Source organism: Uloborus diversus, chromosome 5, assembly GCF_026930045.1.
Source record: "Uloborus diversus isolate 005 chromosome 5, Udiv.v.3.1, whole genome shotgun sequence".
Classification (NCBI taxonomy): Eukaryota; Metazoa; Arthropoda; class Arachnida; order Araneae; family Uloboridae; genus Uloborus; species Uloborus diversus.
The window spans coordinates 62,082,740-62,096,934 of NC_072735.1; the positions used below are offsets into that span (position 1 = coordinate 62,082,740).

General features: G+C 32.7%; 1 non-coding gene across 1 annotated transcript; it reads left to right on the top strand.

The window, feature by feature from the left end:
• The first annotated feature begins 259 nt into the window (after positions 1-259).
• Trnav-uac (transfer RNA valine (anticodon UAC)) lies at positions 260-332 on the top strand. Its single transcript has one exon. It is a non-coding gene; the product is annotated as a tRNA-Val (tRNA).
• The last annotated feature ends 13,863 nt before the right edge of the window (positions 333-14,195 follow it).

Sequence of the window (14,195 nt, forward strand, 5' to 3'; positions counted from 1 at the left end):
TCGTCGAAAGTAAGCAACGAATAAATCGTGAAACTTAAAAATTACGAACTCAGCTTTAGGTTATGTTTCTACTACTTCTTATTATGAGAATTGTATGCAATTTATGAAAAAAAATGCAAGATCTGAAGCATTACCTACTTCAATGCAAAGCGTAACTAATTGAAAGTTAAAACATTCAAAAGAAGCAAACAAAAGCAAGATTTCCTCGAACAGAAAAAGTAAATGTGCACATAATAGTACTTCAGCTCCTCCAGTCAACGGTTCCGTGGTGTAGTGGTTATCACGTCTGCTTTACACGCAGAAGGTCCCCGGTTCGATCCCGGGCGGAACCAGTGACTAGAATTTTTTCCTCTAATAATGAATTAATATTTTAAATGCAGAATACACTCGATAACGATCCCGCAACAACAAAATAGAATCGTTTTTTTAATTTTTGTTCTTCGTAAACTTTTTATTCTTTTAGAGTTGTCTAAAAAAGAAAAACAGAAAAAGAGGAGGAAAACGAACTCTCATTTAGGTTGCAAGGCATTCAATTAAATATTTACTCGTAGCGTGCAATTTGTGATGTGTGTGTGTGTGTGTGTGTTTTATTTTTGTTTTCTCTTCTTCCTTCATAGCAGTGGCGTAGCTAGACCCGACTTTCGGGGGGGGGGGGTTACTTCTTATATATATATATATATATATATATATATATATATATATAATCGCTTGGAATTTTTTCCTTTTCTTCTTTTTTTTTTCTTTCTCTTCTCTCTTCTTTTTCTCATTTTTTTTTGAGACTAACTTTTCGGGGGGGGGGGGGGGGGGGGGGGTTGTCCCCAAAACCCCCCCCTTAGCTACGCCCCTGCTTCATAGAGTTCTATTCTTATTCTTCTCACTGATCGTTATCTAATTTTACTTTCAAGAACCGTTACGCGTGCTTGTCATTTCATGAATCTGGGGAGGGGAGGGGGAGGCGGGGAGTTTGTATTAAAAAAAAAAAAATACATACGAAAAGGCATAGTTACAACATTTATATACGAATTAATAATTTATGAACACCGTTCAAAAACTAAATATAAAGATTTGGAATAGTTTTTAAATTATTAAAAATTTCAGAAACTATTCCTTCACAAGATATTTGCTACTTTCATATATTTTATTGTTCTTATAAATTTTTAATAATGTTATCAATTTATTTATTTTTATTTACTTATTTATTTATTTATTTCATATAATTTATTGTTCTTATGAATTTTTAATTTTGTTATTTATTTAATTATTTTTATTTACTTATTTATTTTTTTATCTATTCGCAACTCCAGAGTTTGAATACGCTACCTTGCGGTGATTAGCAATACTAAAGAAAAAGGTAAAACATTCCATTCCACGTGTTTTCTTTGGGGTAAATTCTAGGCTTCACACAGTTTATGGTGTAATGTAATTTCAGAAGAATTCGCAACTCCAACGAACTATAGGGGGCACTGAAGTCACTGTCTAATGGCGGACTTGAAAACTACAACAAACGCACATGGTAACGAAGAAAATGCTAAAAGTGTTGTGATTTTTGTTCGTACGTATGATTTTTTCGCTTTATTCTTTTAAAATTAATTTTCAAAGTCTTGTGGATATTCTGGCCCACGTAGAAAGAAATGAGAATTCAAGAAGCATTACTAAACGTCAAAGATTCATGCAAACTACGTAGTTCGTAGTTCTAAGCAGCTATTTCCACGATGTTGAATTCGATATTTATCAATTCTTGATAAAACTAAATAATAATTGTGGCCTGACAAGAATAACAATTAATGCTAGAAAATTCAATGTGACATTACAAATTGTTATCGAAAGAAGATACTTTTTTGCCTTGCTTGGCTAGCGCTTATTTTTTTTTCCATTTGTAGTTGAGTTATTTCTCTCGAATTCCCGAATCGGTTCATTTAAAAATTTTCTGTTTCGATTTTTCTAATTTCTGAGTTACGATTTAATTGTGTCATGTTATGCAAATCATCAACAAAATTCTCACGACGGATATATGGTGGTAGTTTTCTTTTCAGTTGATTGACCATTATTTCCTTTCACTTATCGAATTCTGTAATCTTACTACCATTTTATTCCACTCATGATAAAAATTACAAATGGTTTAACTAAAAACGCGAAATCTCGCCAAGGCTACTTTGCTCGCACAATACTAAAAATTAATAACCCTAAACAAATTTGGCGAAACCTTTCAGCTGAGAATAAAAGGAATAAAGTAAATTCTTTCTCGGTTATTCATTTTGTTCTACGATAATATATTCAAGAAAATATTTTGCATACTGTCCATTCCAACTAAATGCTGCTGTAAAATATGGTAAGTTTAATTAATTTAAGATTAAAAAAACCCCCATATTCTTACAAATTCATACAAAACAATAAAAAATTTTACCTGGTATAACGTTATCCAATTTTGTTAATCCAGAGTTTTCTTGTTTACGCTTCCACCATTTAATACTTTTTTGAAAGAAATAAGGAAAACTAACATTATTTAGAGAAGCTCGAGAATACTACTAAGGGACGAATTAATTTCTGTTGTTGAAGGCGTTCTTAGACATGTTGAATGCGTTACTCAGAACAAACTGACCGCGTTTACGTCAACAGACACACGTGATGCGCAACGTGGCAATGTTTTAGGTGCAGACGCAGTTTTATAAATCACCGCAAGGTAGCGTATTCGAGCGCTGGAGTTCCGAATAGAAAAGAAAGCTTCCCACAAACACGATGAAAAATTACTGTCATTCACGAAGCGTCAAAGCAAGTCATAAGTTACGGCATGTGTTTGTTTTACCCTTTTCATACGCCATTAGACAGTGACTGCAGCGCCCCCTATAGTTCATTGGAGCTGCGAATTGCTAGATCAGAATATTAATTTCTCCATTCGCAACTCCAATAAACTATAGGAGGCGCTGCAGCCAAATATCTACATACATACAGGACCGGCGAGAGCCAAGGCGGGACCCTTGTCAGTTTGGTCTCCGGGTCCTCCTCACCTCATAAAATAAAATTTATGCTGCTCCTTTTCTGAGCAGGCCCTAGGCTGACATGGCCTCTCTTCAGATCTGCATGCATATTTTGAATTTAGAGATAGTTCTCATTAATACCTTTTCATGACTAAAAATAAATAGAGAAGGTTTTTGCGTTTTAATTCTATTTAATTGAGGAACATTTTTCGAAAAGTACTCCTTCAGAAGAAGAAGTTCATGTTCAATTAGAATATTGTTTGAATACTTCAATATGTTTGATTATTCTTGTTTCTTTTTAAAATTTATTTTGTTCTATTTGTATATATTTTTTTTAATTTATTCATATTTATTTTATTTTATTTATCAACTTTTATTAATTTATGTTATTGTATTTATTCATTTATGTTAGTAAATTTATTTATTTATTTTATTACATTTATTTAGCTTATCGCTCCAGTCTCATGTATCTGCGATACCCGAAGGCGCATGATGTACATCGTGAGAAGAAATTCGCAACTCCAATAAACTATAGGGAGCCACTGTCTAATGGCGGATGAAAAAGGTAAAAGAAACAGATGCCGTAATTTATAACTTGCTTTGAAGCTTAATGAATGACAGTAATATTTCATAGTGTTTGTGGGAAACTTTCTTTCTATTCCTCTGAAATTACATTACACCACAAATTCTCTGAAGTCTGTAATTTTCTCCAAAGAAAACATGTGGAACGAAATGTTTAGCTTTTTCTTTAGTATTGTTAATCATCGCAAGGTAACGTATTCGAGCTCTGGAGTTGTGAATTGAAACTTTACCAAATAAATGTATGACCGACCCCGTAATCGGTAATACAAGGCAAATGATTACATGCAGAAAAAATAATGTATGATCGGACCGTAAGGATTTCAATTAATCGTTTTTGACTATTATTACAACGTGAGAAAAAAAATTGAAACTTCACCAGATAGTTGAAGACGAGGGAAAAAAAAAAATGTTACACAAAACATCCGATGAGAAATAAAACAATCTCCAGGGAAAAAGCAGAACCCGATTCACACAGCAGTAAAAACAGAACAAAATTCCACTAAAAGAAAAATAATCATAGAAACAATCGCATCCACATTTGCCAAGCTTCCAAAGAGCGAAGAGCACTTTACGGAATCGTGGGAATACCCAGATATCGACAAATTGGCCGATTAAGTTGTTCTTCCGATTTCCCAGGACCATTGTTAAGTTAGGACTTTCCATCCCAACTCACTTTTTCCTTTCTTTTTTTATCCGTACCCCCCCCCCCCCCCTCTTCCTATTCAACTGCGGGTGAAAATTTGATCCTACCTGTTTCTTATTCAACCCCGGGGGCATTTACGCTCTTTATTGACAACATATTAGGCTGTTCGGATGGACTTGGACATGTTCGGAATACATTTTCTTTTCATCCATTGAATATGTTTTTCGTTCAGTCATAGTTATGGAGTAATCAAAAGTAGTTGGCGAATTAATCAACGGAAAATGTTGTGAAAACATAGATGATCAGAGATTAGACATAATCGGGGATTTTCTCTAATTTTGCATAATATTTTGCCGCCCCCTCGTCTTAATAATAATAATAATAATAATAATAATAATAATAATAATATATATATATATATATATATATATATATATATATATATATATATATATATATATATATATATATATATATATATATATATATATATATATATATATATATATATAATCATGCACACTCACATGTATTGCTGCAATTTGAACTGCAAAGAAAGAAAAAGAACGAATTGAGGTTTTATTAATTTATTTATTTGCCTTCCTCCATTTTTTCGTCATGAAATTTGATGCTCCAAAAATCTGCCGTCCTAGGTGATGGCACGGTACACCTACTTCAGGAGCCGGGCCTGGAGATTATTAGTGTAGAAAACCCTCGTTACATCGCATCGCTATTTCACGATTTTTCTTCCTCTCCAAAGACAGAAAAGAAATGATAATAAAATGAACTATGGTTTGAATTTGCTTCTGATAAATTCAGGCTTACGCAATCAAGGTTTGCAGCATGGTATTTTCTCTAAGTTTCTAAAACCTATAATTTTGCGTAAGTTTCAGTTCTTTTGAAATTTTTATTCAAACAAAATGTGAAAAAAGAATTAAAGAATATACTTTAAAATCAAAATCGTTACGTTTATCATACAAAGCTACATATTCCAGGCCCCACAATGTTTACCCGTAAAAATGTTTAGGTCTAGAGAATTTCTCTTTAGAATCGTGATCTGTAGATGTTCTAATGTGAGAATATCTTGGGTAGCAGGCACGTAGCTAGAACTTTGTTAAGGGGGGGGGGGGGGTCCAAGGTTTCACGAACTTCAAAAGAGGAGGCATGCTAAAGCAAAATTAGTAGCTCATATTTACGTTAAAAAATAAATCCAATTAAAACTAATTATTAAAATATGATAATTAACTAAAATTAATTAAATAATTGAAATTGATAGAGCATTTATTAAAAAATTATTTAACAAAAATTTTACATTAAGTGGCAAAAAAAATATTGTCAGTTTATAAAATTAACATTAAACTAAAAGTTTTCCCATACTAAGTTTTCATACATGGATAGAAAAATTCCATCACATAAGCTTCCTCTGTTCTGATGCTTTGAAAATGAGTGATATAATTCCTATTAATAAAAAGTTCATAATAAAAGAAAATCGGAAAACGAAAACTGTTCTATGGATTACTTGGAAAACGCAGTTTAATAAAATATTAAAGCTTTGTAATATATTTCAACAAAATTTGTACAAGTCATTTTATTTGAAAAAAATAAAGAAATCTATATCTATCGAGTCGAATGTATAACTATGAATGCAATATAACGTAATTCCGCCACCCTGTCCGATTTGAACAAGATTTCTGGCAAAATTCAACCACCCTCTCGACGAAAATATTAGCAAGGTTTCATTTAAAAAGCTTAAACTAGTTCTTTATTTATCTACTTTATAACATTCTTTTGATTATACGAAATTGAATGAAGTTTCTAATTTTATCCGTTTTCTAATTATAATTTCTAACCATCATTTAAAAACTTGAACAAACTATTAACTCTTTGATGGATGGAGACTTCCTTTGTTGCAATCATTAAAAAAAAAAGCGTATTGCCGTTTTTTTTTTAAATTGTTATTATTATTATTTTTTTTTTTTTTTGCAAAACGAATTGGTAAAATAAGCTATCTTAGGATCCGTTATGGTATTTCTTTTTTCTTTCTAATGGGGCTTCGTTAGAGGCTTTAGCCTTTTCGGATCTAGTGTAAACCACCGATATGGCATCTAGTCTTTCAAATGCTACCATTAAGGCGCGGATGTGACTGCACAGGAAATTTCGATGCCGAGTTTCCACCAGATGGAGACACTTGAGCTCTCTTCGGTGCGAAACTGCACTAGGGGTTTAATTTTGTCAAGCCAAACGAATACCTGAGAGATCTTTTACCTGTCGAGTAATGGAATGTATGGTGAATGAAATTAAGCATCCACGTATTTTTATTTTAACAACATTTTGGAAAAAATGCAAATGATTGCTTTTTATAAATGTTTTTTATAAGGTCATGAATGATTTAAACATTATTGGCGATTTTCCTCTGATGTTTTCAGTTTGATGTTTCATTTAAAAGATCAAGAGGAGGCATCGCACCCACCTATCTCACCACCAAACACGAGTTCAGTTTATTCTGCCAATACAAAAAAAAAAAAAAAAAAAAAAAAAAAAACTTCTGTACAAATCAGTCTTTTTCAAATTAAAAATATAATTGTAAACAACTACAGGGAAAATGGCAATATACTCTATTACGAATTATCGTGTCAATATTTGATTATAACCTGGTTACTTTACTGTCTTTATTAGCAGTGAGCAAGTGTTCGACTCAAAAATTTCATGATTTGGAGTCAAACGTCAAATTTTGATCATTAAGGTAATCTTCGTCCCGTTTGCGATTGCGATAATACAGTAGCATTAAATTAGATACATTTTCAACAATATGTAATATGCATAAAGCTAGCCAATTTTTGAAATCAAAACTTATAGGTTTCTTATAGCCTCAGTTTGTAAATTTTTTGCTCAACAGTCATCTGATGTTCAAAAGCCTAAAGACAATCTTTTGTAAAAAAAATCTTAGAATGATTGTGGTTAAAAATCCAGTAATGATTTAAATCTACCTTCCAAAATTCATCTAACAATAATAACACTTCTGATTCTTTCATTTTCAAATTGGTATAACTTCCATTCTAGGAGCGATTTTGTAATCATCATGTATTCTCGAAAACATATCATATTTTATAGCGTAGGTATTGACTTTTTTTTTTCTTTCTTTTATGTGATGTTAGTAAAAGATATTCTATTGCAAGAAATAGCAAATAATTTTAACTTGAAGAAATTAAGAGTTAAAAAAAAATCTAATATAGACGTGAAAAACACAAGAAAATGTACCTCGCATTGACCTTTTTTTAATTATATGCGCAGTAAATAGCAGAAACTTTCACCTAGTAATTTTATAGTTAAATGCACATGTCTGTTTTTTTTTTTTTTACGTTTAATACTACCTTCGCAATTTACTAATGATGGATGCATAGACGCTTATTAAATAATTCCTCAGTAAAAAGGCGGTAAATACTAATCAGAAAATTTATTCCAATGAAACAAATACAAATATGCTTTTCTTGAAAAACGGAACAACATCGAAGAAAGATTTTTTTCTTCAGTTAAAAATGACTAGCTGCTCTTCTCTTGGGACCATAGACTTACATTTCAGTAAGATTTAAAAGTACGAATTTCTAATAATTACTTTTAAATTACATGTGTTAATATGGCCGAACTTGCAATTTCATAAACTGATTACAGTAAAATATTCAAGTAATTTTCAATTTCATTCTTCGCTTCATAAAATTTTGATACAGCGAAAAGTAATTTCGTTGCATCAACTTCAAATTTATTTATTCACTTATGTTCAAAAAAAAAAAAAAAAAAAACGAACTTTTCAGGATTACAGTTTAAAAGTTGTAAGCTTCCGGGGAGATAAGTAATCTATTATTGTTAAAAATAAACTAAAAGTTGTTCTAAAAATAAACTAAAAGTTCAGATTCATTTTATATTTTGATTAATAAGATTATTAATCAAAATATAAAATGAATCTGAAATAAATCATACCAAAAATATAAAGTTCAAAAATAAATTAATAATTAATATTTATTTTTTCTCATCCTCAATCACACGAAATGTGTAGAATTTTTTTTCCGTTGCTGTCGGAACTTAGTTTTTAAATGGGAAAACATATTAACACATAAATTGCTCGTATTGTTAAGAAAACTTTAAAAGGAAACACTACAACTTACCTAGTTTACGTACACTTAATTTTCTTCTGATTACAATTTTGTTCAAGATATGTTTCCTATAAGCGCATGGTAGAAAAAAAAACTGTGTGTTAAAACAGAAAATAATAGGAATTTCAATTACTAATTCACCAGGGATGCACCTCACTCTGGCTGTCCTTCGTGCACCATGTATCTAGGAAATCAAGTCCAAACGGGAAAAAGAGTCAAAACGAAAAGAAGAAAGAAAGAAAACCACCCCAATGAGACTGGGGAATGTTTGTTTTCAATTACTTTGCCAATGGCAATTTGGTGGGCTGAGGGAGAGGGGCCGAATTTCAAGGTCACAACCCAGTTGGGTTGAATTGGAAATTCGTCGTTTTCGGACGGATTCTTCGCGACACAGGAAGAGACCGGCTGCAACTGGGAACCCGCAGTTATTTCACGAGGTTCTCGTGTTCTGAATTGACTCGGACGCGGAAAAATTGTCGATAAATGGGAATATTTAAGGGGAAAATACCGGGTTTCATAAAATTTCTCTCTTTGGAAAATTTTTGTTGTCGTGAGGTGCAACAACCGAGAAGAAGCAGGCAGTGGTCTTTCGGGAAGGGGGGGGGGGGGTCCGGACCCCATGGACCCCCCCCCCCCCCCTTGGCTACGTCCTTGTGAGTAGACATGTTGAATCCTGCGCAAATAATTTTACAGGCCATCAAAGATGGCGGTCATTTTGGTTCATTTGGTCATTACGTTTTTCGCAACGTGCGTACCCATAAATTTAATTTTAGTTTTTAACCGAGATTTTTGGGGCTTAGAAAGTCAATTAATATAATAATTACGTTATAAAAGCCGCTATGACTATTTCCACAGTTTTTAAATGAGATATCTCTGACCTTTCTTGTTTAACATTCTGGAGTCTAAAAAGTAAAAAAATGAATAACTCTTAATGAAACCAAACGATTTTAAAGTGTAAAATCCTTTGTGTAAATCAATATTTTTCAAGGTCACTAGCGCAGCCAGCAATACCTTCTGGAGAGTTTTTTTTTTTTTTTTAATCAAAAATACTTTTGAAGGGGTTTTTTGATGAAAAAACCTTCTGAATGGGTTTTTTTGATCAAAAATACCTTCTGGAGGGGTTTTTTAAATCAAAAATACTCCCTGAAGGGGGTTTTGATGAAAAAACCTTCTAAATGGTTTTTTTCGATCAAAAAAACCCTTCTGAAGGTTTTTTTAAAATAAAAACAGCCCTTTCATATGCTTAAGCAACGGTATTAGAATTTGCATTGTTAAAACCAATGACTCTGGGGGGTGTTATCAACCTCCCCCAGCCCCATCCCTTCGCTGCGCCACTGTTCAAGGTTATTCATTATCGACTGCTATCAAAGTAATTGTTTTCGAGTAAAAATATTCCACCTTGCAAAAACTTTTTGTTTCATGCTTTTCTGTGACAATAACTATTTAAGGGGTTGATATTTTTAAATTGAGTTGAGTAAGTTTTGGTGTGCAATTGAAGACATCTGAAGACAGGTTTGACAAACGAAAATGTATTATATGTCAAAAGGAATCAAGAGAAAAATTCTATTCTCTGGACAAAAACGATTTCGTGAAGCTGCTGAAATACGCGAAAACGCAATATTGTAAAATGCTGCAAGAAAATATAGCGTGTCATTGCAGCAACCAGTGCTACAAGAAATACACGCGAGGAAAATCGCTAAAGTTATCTTGAAAGTGAAAATAAAGTTTTAGAAAAATCAGAAAGTACTGAAGGAGGTCAAATTCAAGACAAAGTGTTTGACAGAGTAGCAGATCTTAACAGCGATATGAATGTTTCTGCTGCGAATTTATAAGCACATCCAAACTGTATAAAGATCTTATATTTGAAAGTATGAGCGAGAAACGAATACACCGTCTGCGCAACATCTATCCTCAAAATTTGAACGACTTAAAAAGGCAAATGAAATATTAAAGCCTCTTTTAAATGCTGGGCATGGGTTTATTCTTTCAGAATTAAAAGAATTGATGCGCAATGCTCAATGTAGATGAAAATGCATTGGTTTATATTAATGAAATAAAACTATTTCTCGTAACAACGTATAACGAAAAGATTCTTTTCTGTGTTTAATGAATTTTTTCTCGTCATTTATCTCCAAAAGTACTTGCTGCTGCTATTCGCTCACAAGAAGCTGTGAAGACTGCATAATGCATCTTGAGAAAATCATTACAAGGTGTTAATTTTTGACTACAAGAAAAAAATCTGCGATGTGAGTAAAGATGGTTCAGGATGCTCTTGGCTCAAGGGATGAGGGAAAAAGTCAAATAATAATTCAATCGCTACGCACAAATATTGAAAGCTTGAAAATAGAGTTTGAAGTTTTTGTTAAAGGATGTAGTGACAAATCGGAACTGCGCCGGTATTAGGAAATTTTTTGTTCACTTGTGTCACTAGTAAAACACTTGATTATTGCTGACCGCGAAGAAAATTACAAATTATACGTTCAAACTGTTGAGTTACTGTTTCCAGTCTTTCGTGAATTTGACTGCATCAAATATCGACAAAATGCAACATGGTACACAGAGAGGATAAGGACGCTAGAAAATGAGTGTCCCTACCTGTAGGAAAAAATTCATTCAAGGTAAATTTGTTGTTAAAAAAAAGAATGGCCTACCAATGCCTTAAAGCAAAATTTTCACAGATCTTCTGAAGAAGATTAAAAAAAAAAAATCAATCTCTCGCTACACCTTCCTTTTAAAGACATAATTACAGTTCTGTAGAACGATTGCGGAAATCAAGATTATCACGCGAAGAGAAAACGGCGCCACTTTAAAATCCCATCTGACAACAACTACAACACATTCTTCTCCCAACCGTGCAGAGAGGGGAACCCCATAATTCTTGTCTCATATTTATTTATATTTTGAAAAGAATCACACGTATCAGATTCTTGGGAGAAGAAATCACGTTGTTTGGATTTCTTCGTGAATGATACCACACGAGAAAATTTTATCTGTTTTGGAAAAGAGATGACCTCAAGTTCAACCATGTTTTCGAAGCCACGAAAGTGTTTTGTTCGTAATTTATATGTGGAGCTCAAAATTTTGTTCGAATACGTTGACCACCTACTGCAAACTATTTTTCTAAGTTAGCCGTTTGGACCATTGGGACGTACGAGCCATTGAGAACAAAAGTGGTTGACTCATTTTCTTGTAATTCGTATACCATCAGAAATTAGTTTTGAGCTAATTACTACTTCACGTGGAAGTAATGTATGTCACGGTTCTAACATTTGCGGATGGACAGTAAAAGTGTAAAACGGAACTTCCGTTGTGTTCAGTAGCGGATTTTAGGGGAGGGGGCAGCCCCCCCCCCCAGAAAAGGAAGAATTAATTTAACTATTTTATTTATTATTTTTTAGTTGACTTTTTTTTTTTTTTTTTGCATTTTTTTAATATATATGTAGTTAATTGGAAAGAACACAAAACACACGCAGCATATTTTGAATAAAAGCATTTTTGTTTACTAAAGGAGTAATACCGGACTCTGAGGCCTAGAGTGGCAGACAGTAGCGTAGCTAGCGGGTCTGGCGCCTCTGACGAACTTCAGAAAGGTTTCAAAAATTAATGACTTTTGAAGTGTATTACTCAAAAAGTTCATTTTTTAAAAATCTAAAAGATTTTCTCATTTGAACCTCTTTTAACATTTAAAAAATGGATGTACACCAAATCTCGTGTTTTTGCTCAGAAAATGTTTTCTGATTTTTTGAAAATGACCTTATCTCCTATGATGTGCATGTAAAATGAAAAAAAATTCTTATAATGTCATTAATTGAAATTCGGATACATTAATGCCTAATAGTTATAATAATGTACTTTATTAGTAACTGCTAAAATCTTTTCTTTTCTCTGTTTGTATATTAGTTTTTTTTTTTTTTTTTGCTTTATTTTGTTTTCAAGGTTATGCATTTACCGTTACTGAGATGCTTGTAACGAATCATAATTTCTCTTATTCAATTACATGAAATAGAAGAAACCATCCAAAAGTAAAGGAAAGAGTAGCAGAATGCATTTCAAACGATTAATTTTTGTTGCATGCGATTAGTGACAGTTGTCCCAGAATTTTTAGTTCCTACCTCGTATTATAACTTTTATTTACAAGCACTAAAACGCAAAATCCATCCATAGTCAGAGAATATTAGAAGCTCACTTGTTTGATGACTGATATAATGAATTGAAGATGATTATAAGAAATAACTGTTCACCACTGTAACTATCACAACCAAGGCTTAATTTCTAACAAAAGAAATGCAGGAGCCCTATGATCTACAAAACTTATTTTAATGCTTAAATTCCCTTAATTCAGTCCAAAATATAAAATTTTACGTAAAATGAAAATGAAGAACAGGACCTCAGCTCTTGGGAGCTCCCATGAAAATTAAGCCCTGATGATAGCAGAAAACAGAAAGTAATTGAAATAACAAAATCAGATGTTCACCAAAGGTAGTTAGTTCTCTTGTATGACTCTGCTTTGCCTAGTTATAGAGGAAGAGGAATAACCAGTGCCTGATTACTGAATAGGCCAATTAGGCCTTGGTCTAAGGCCCCCAATATTTAGGGACCCCCAAATGGCTGAAATTGCTTTAGTCTAGGGCTAAAATTGCTTCAGTTAACGGATAAAGTTATTAAGTTTAAATATAGGGTGCCAAAGTATTTGGTCTAGGGACCCTCGATATCTTAATCAGGCCCTGAGAATAACTGGATCATCAAAAGCGATTTGCTACACATATATTATTAAAAGGCATTAAGATTTTAACTGTTACTGATAAAATACACTAGTGTAACTATTAGGTATGAGCATATCAGAATTTCAATTAATGAAATTATTAGAAAAAACATCATTTTACACGCACGTCATGTGCAATAAGATCATTTTCGAAAAATTATAAAACTTCTGAGCAAAAACACGGGATTCGATACATATTCACTTAAGCATTAAAAGGGGTTCAGATGAGCAAATTGTTAGATTTAAAAAAAAAAAAGCTTTTGGTCGCACTTCAAAAATTGTTAATTTTTTAAAATTTCCCTTCTTTTAAACTTGATTTCCTGGACTGTATGCATCTGTACGATAAAATAAGCTATGAAACTACCACATAAAGAAGTCAGACTGTCTTCGTTTAGAAAAAAAATATATATAAATAAATTTTTTCATAATCCACACGCGGAACAGTAAGTCACCATCTTGGAATAAAAAAACAACTACTAGGCCTAGAAAAGCTCAGATTCCCACTGGTAGAGATTACTTACATTAGTGTATGAAAATCTTCAGACAACACTAGCATTTAAACGACGTTTTGCATTTTGTCACATTATTCTTGCCCGAGAGAATGGAGTCTCGTCGATGTCCCACGCGATTCGCGGAAGAATCATGATGACCCCACTTTCTTCGGGCGAAATACACTGCACTGTATTAGAAAGGCCCATCTATCCCTTTAAAGAATTTTTCATTATGAATAATAAAAAATGGGTAGATTCAATTTAGATAACTTAGAAAATCATTTGCCTGAATTTTCAGAACAGAAAAAAACTGATGGAGAATAATTGTTTGCCTTAACTAAAGAAGTAATCTCTTTACATAAAATTAATATTTCAGAATTGTGTACTCTATGCTATGATTGTGCATCTTGTATGAGGTGCCGGGTTACCCCCCCCCCCTTGACAAAAATTTAAGTTGAATTGTGAACTTGTGTGAACTTTTTATGATGATTTATATACATATATCATTAAAAATCATCGTATGATCAAAACCTCCCCTTGGAAAAATCCTAGATACGCCACTGACTCCAGGTCATTTCACATAAATTTTTATGC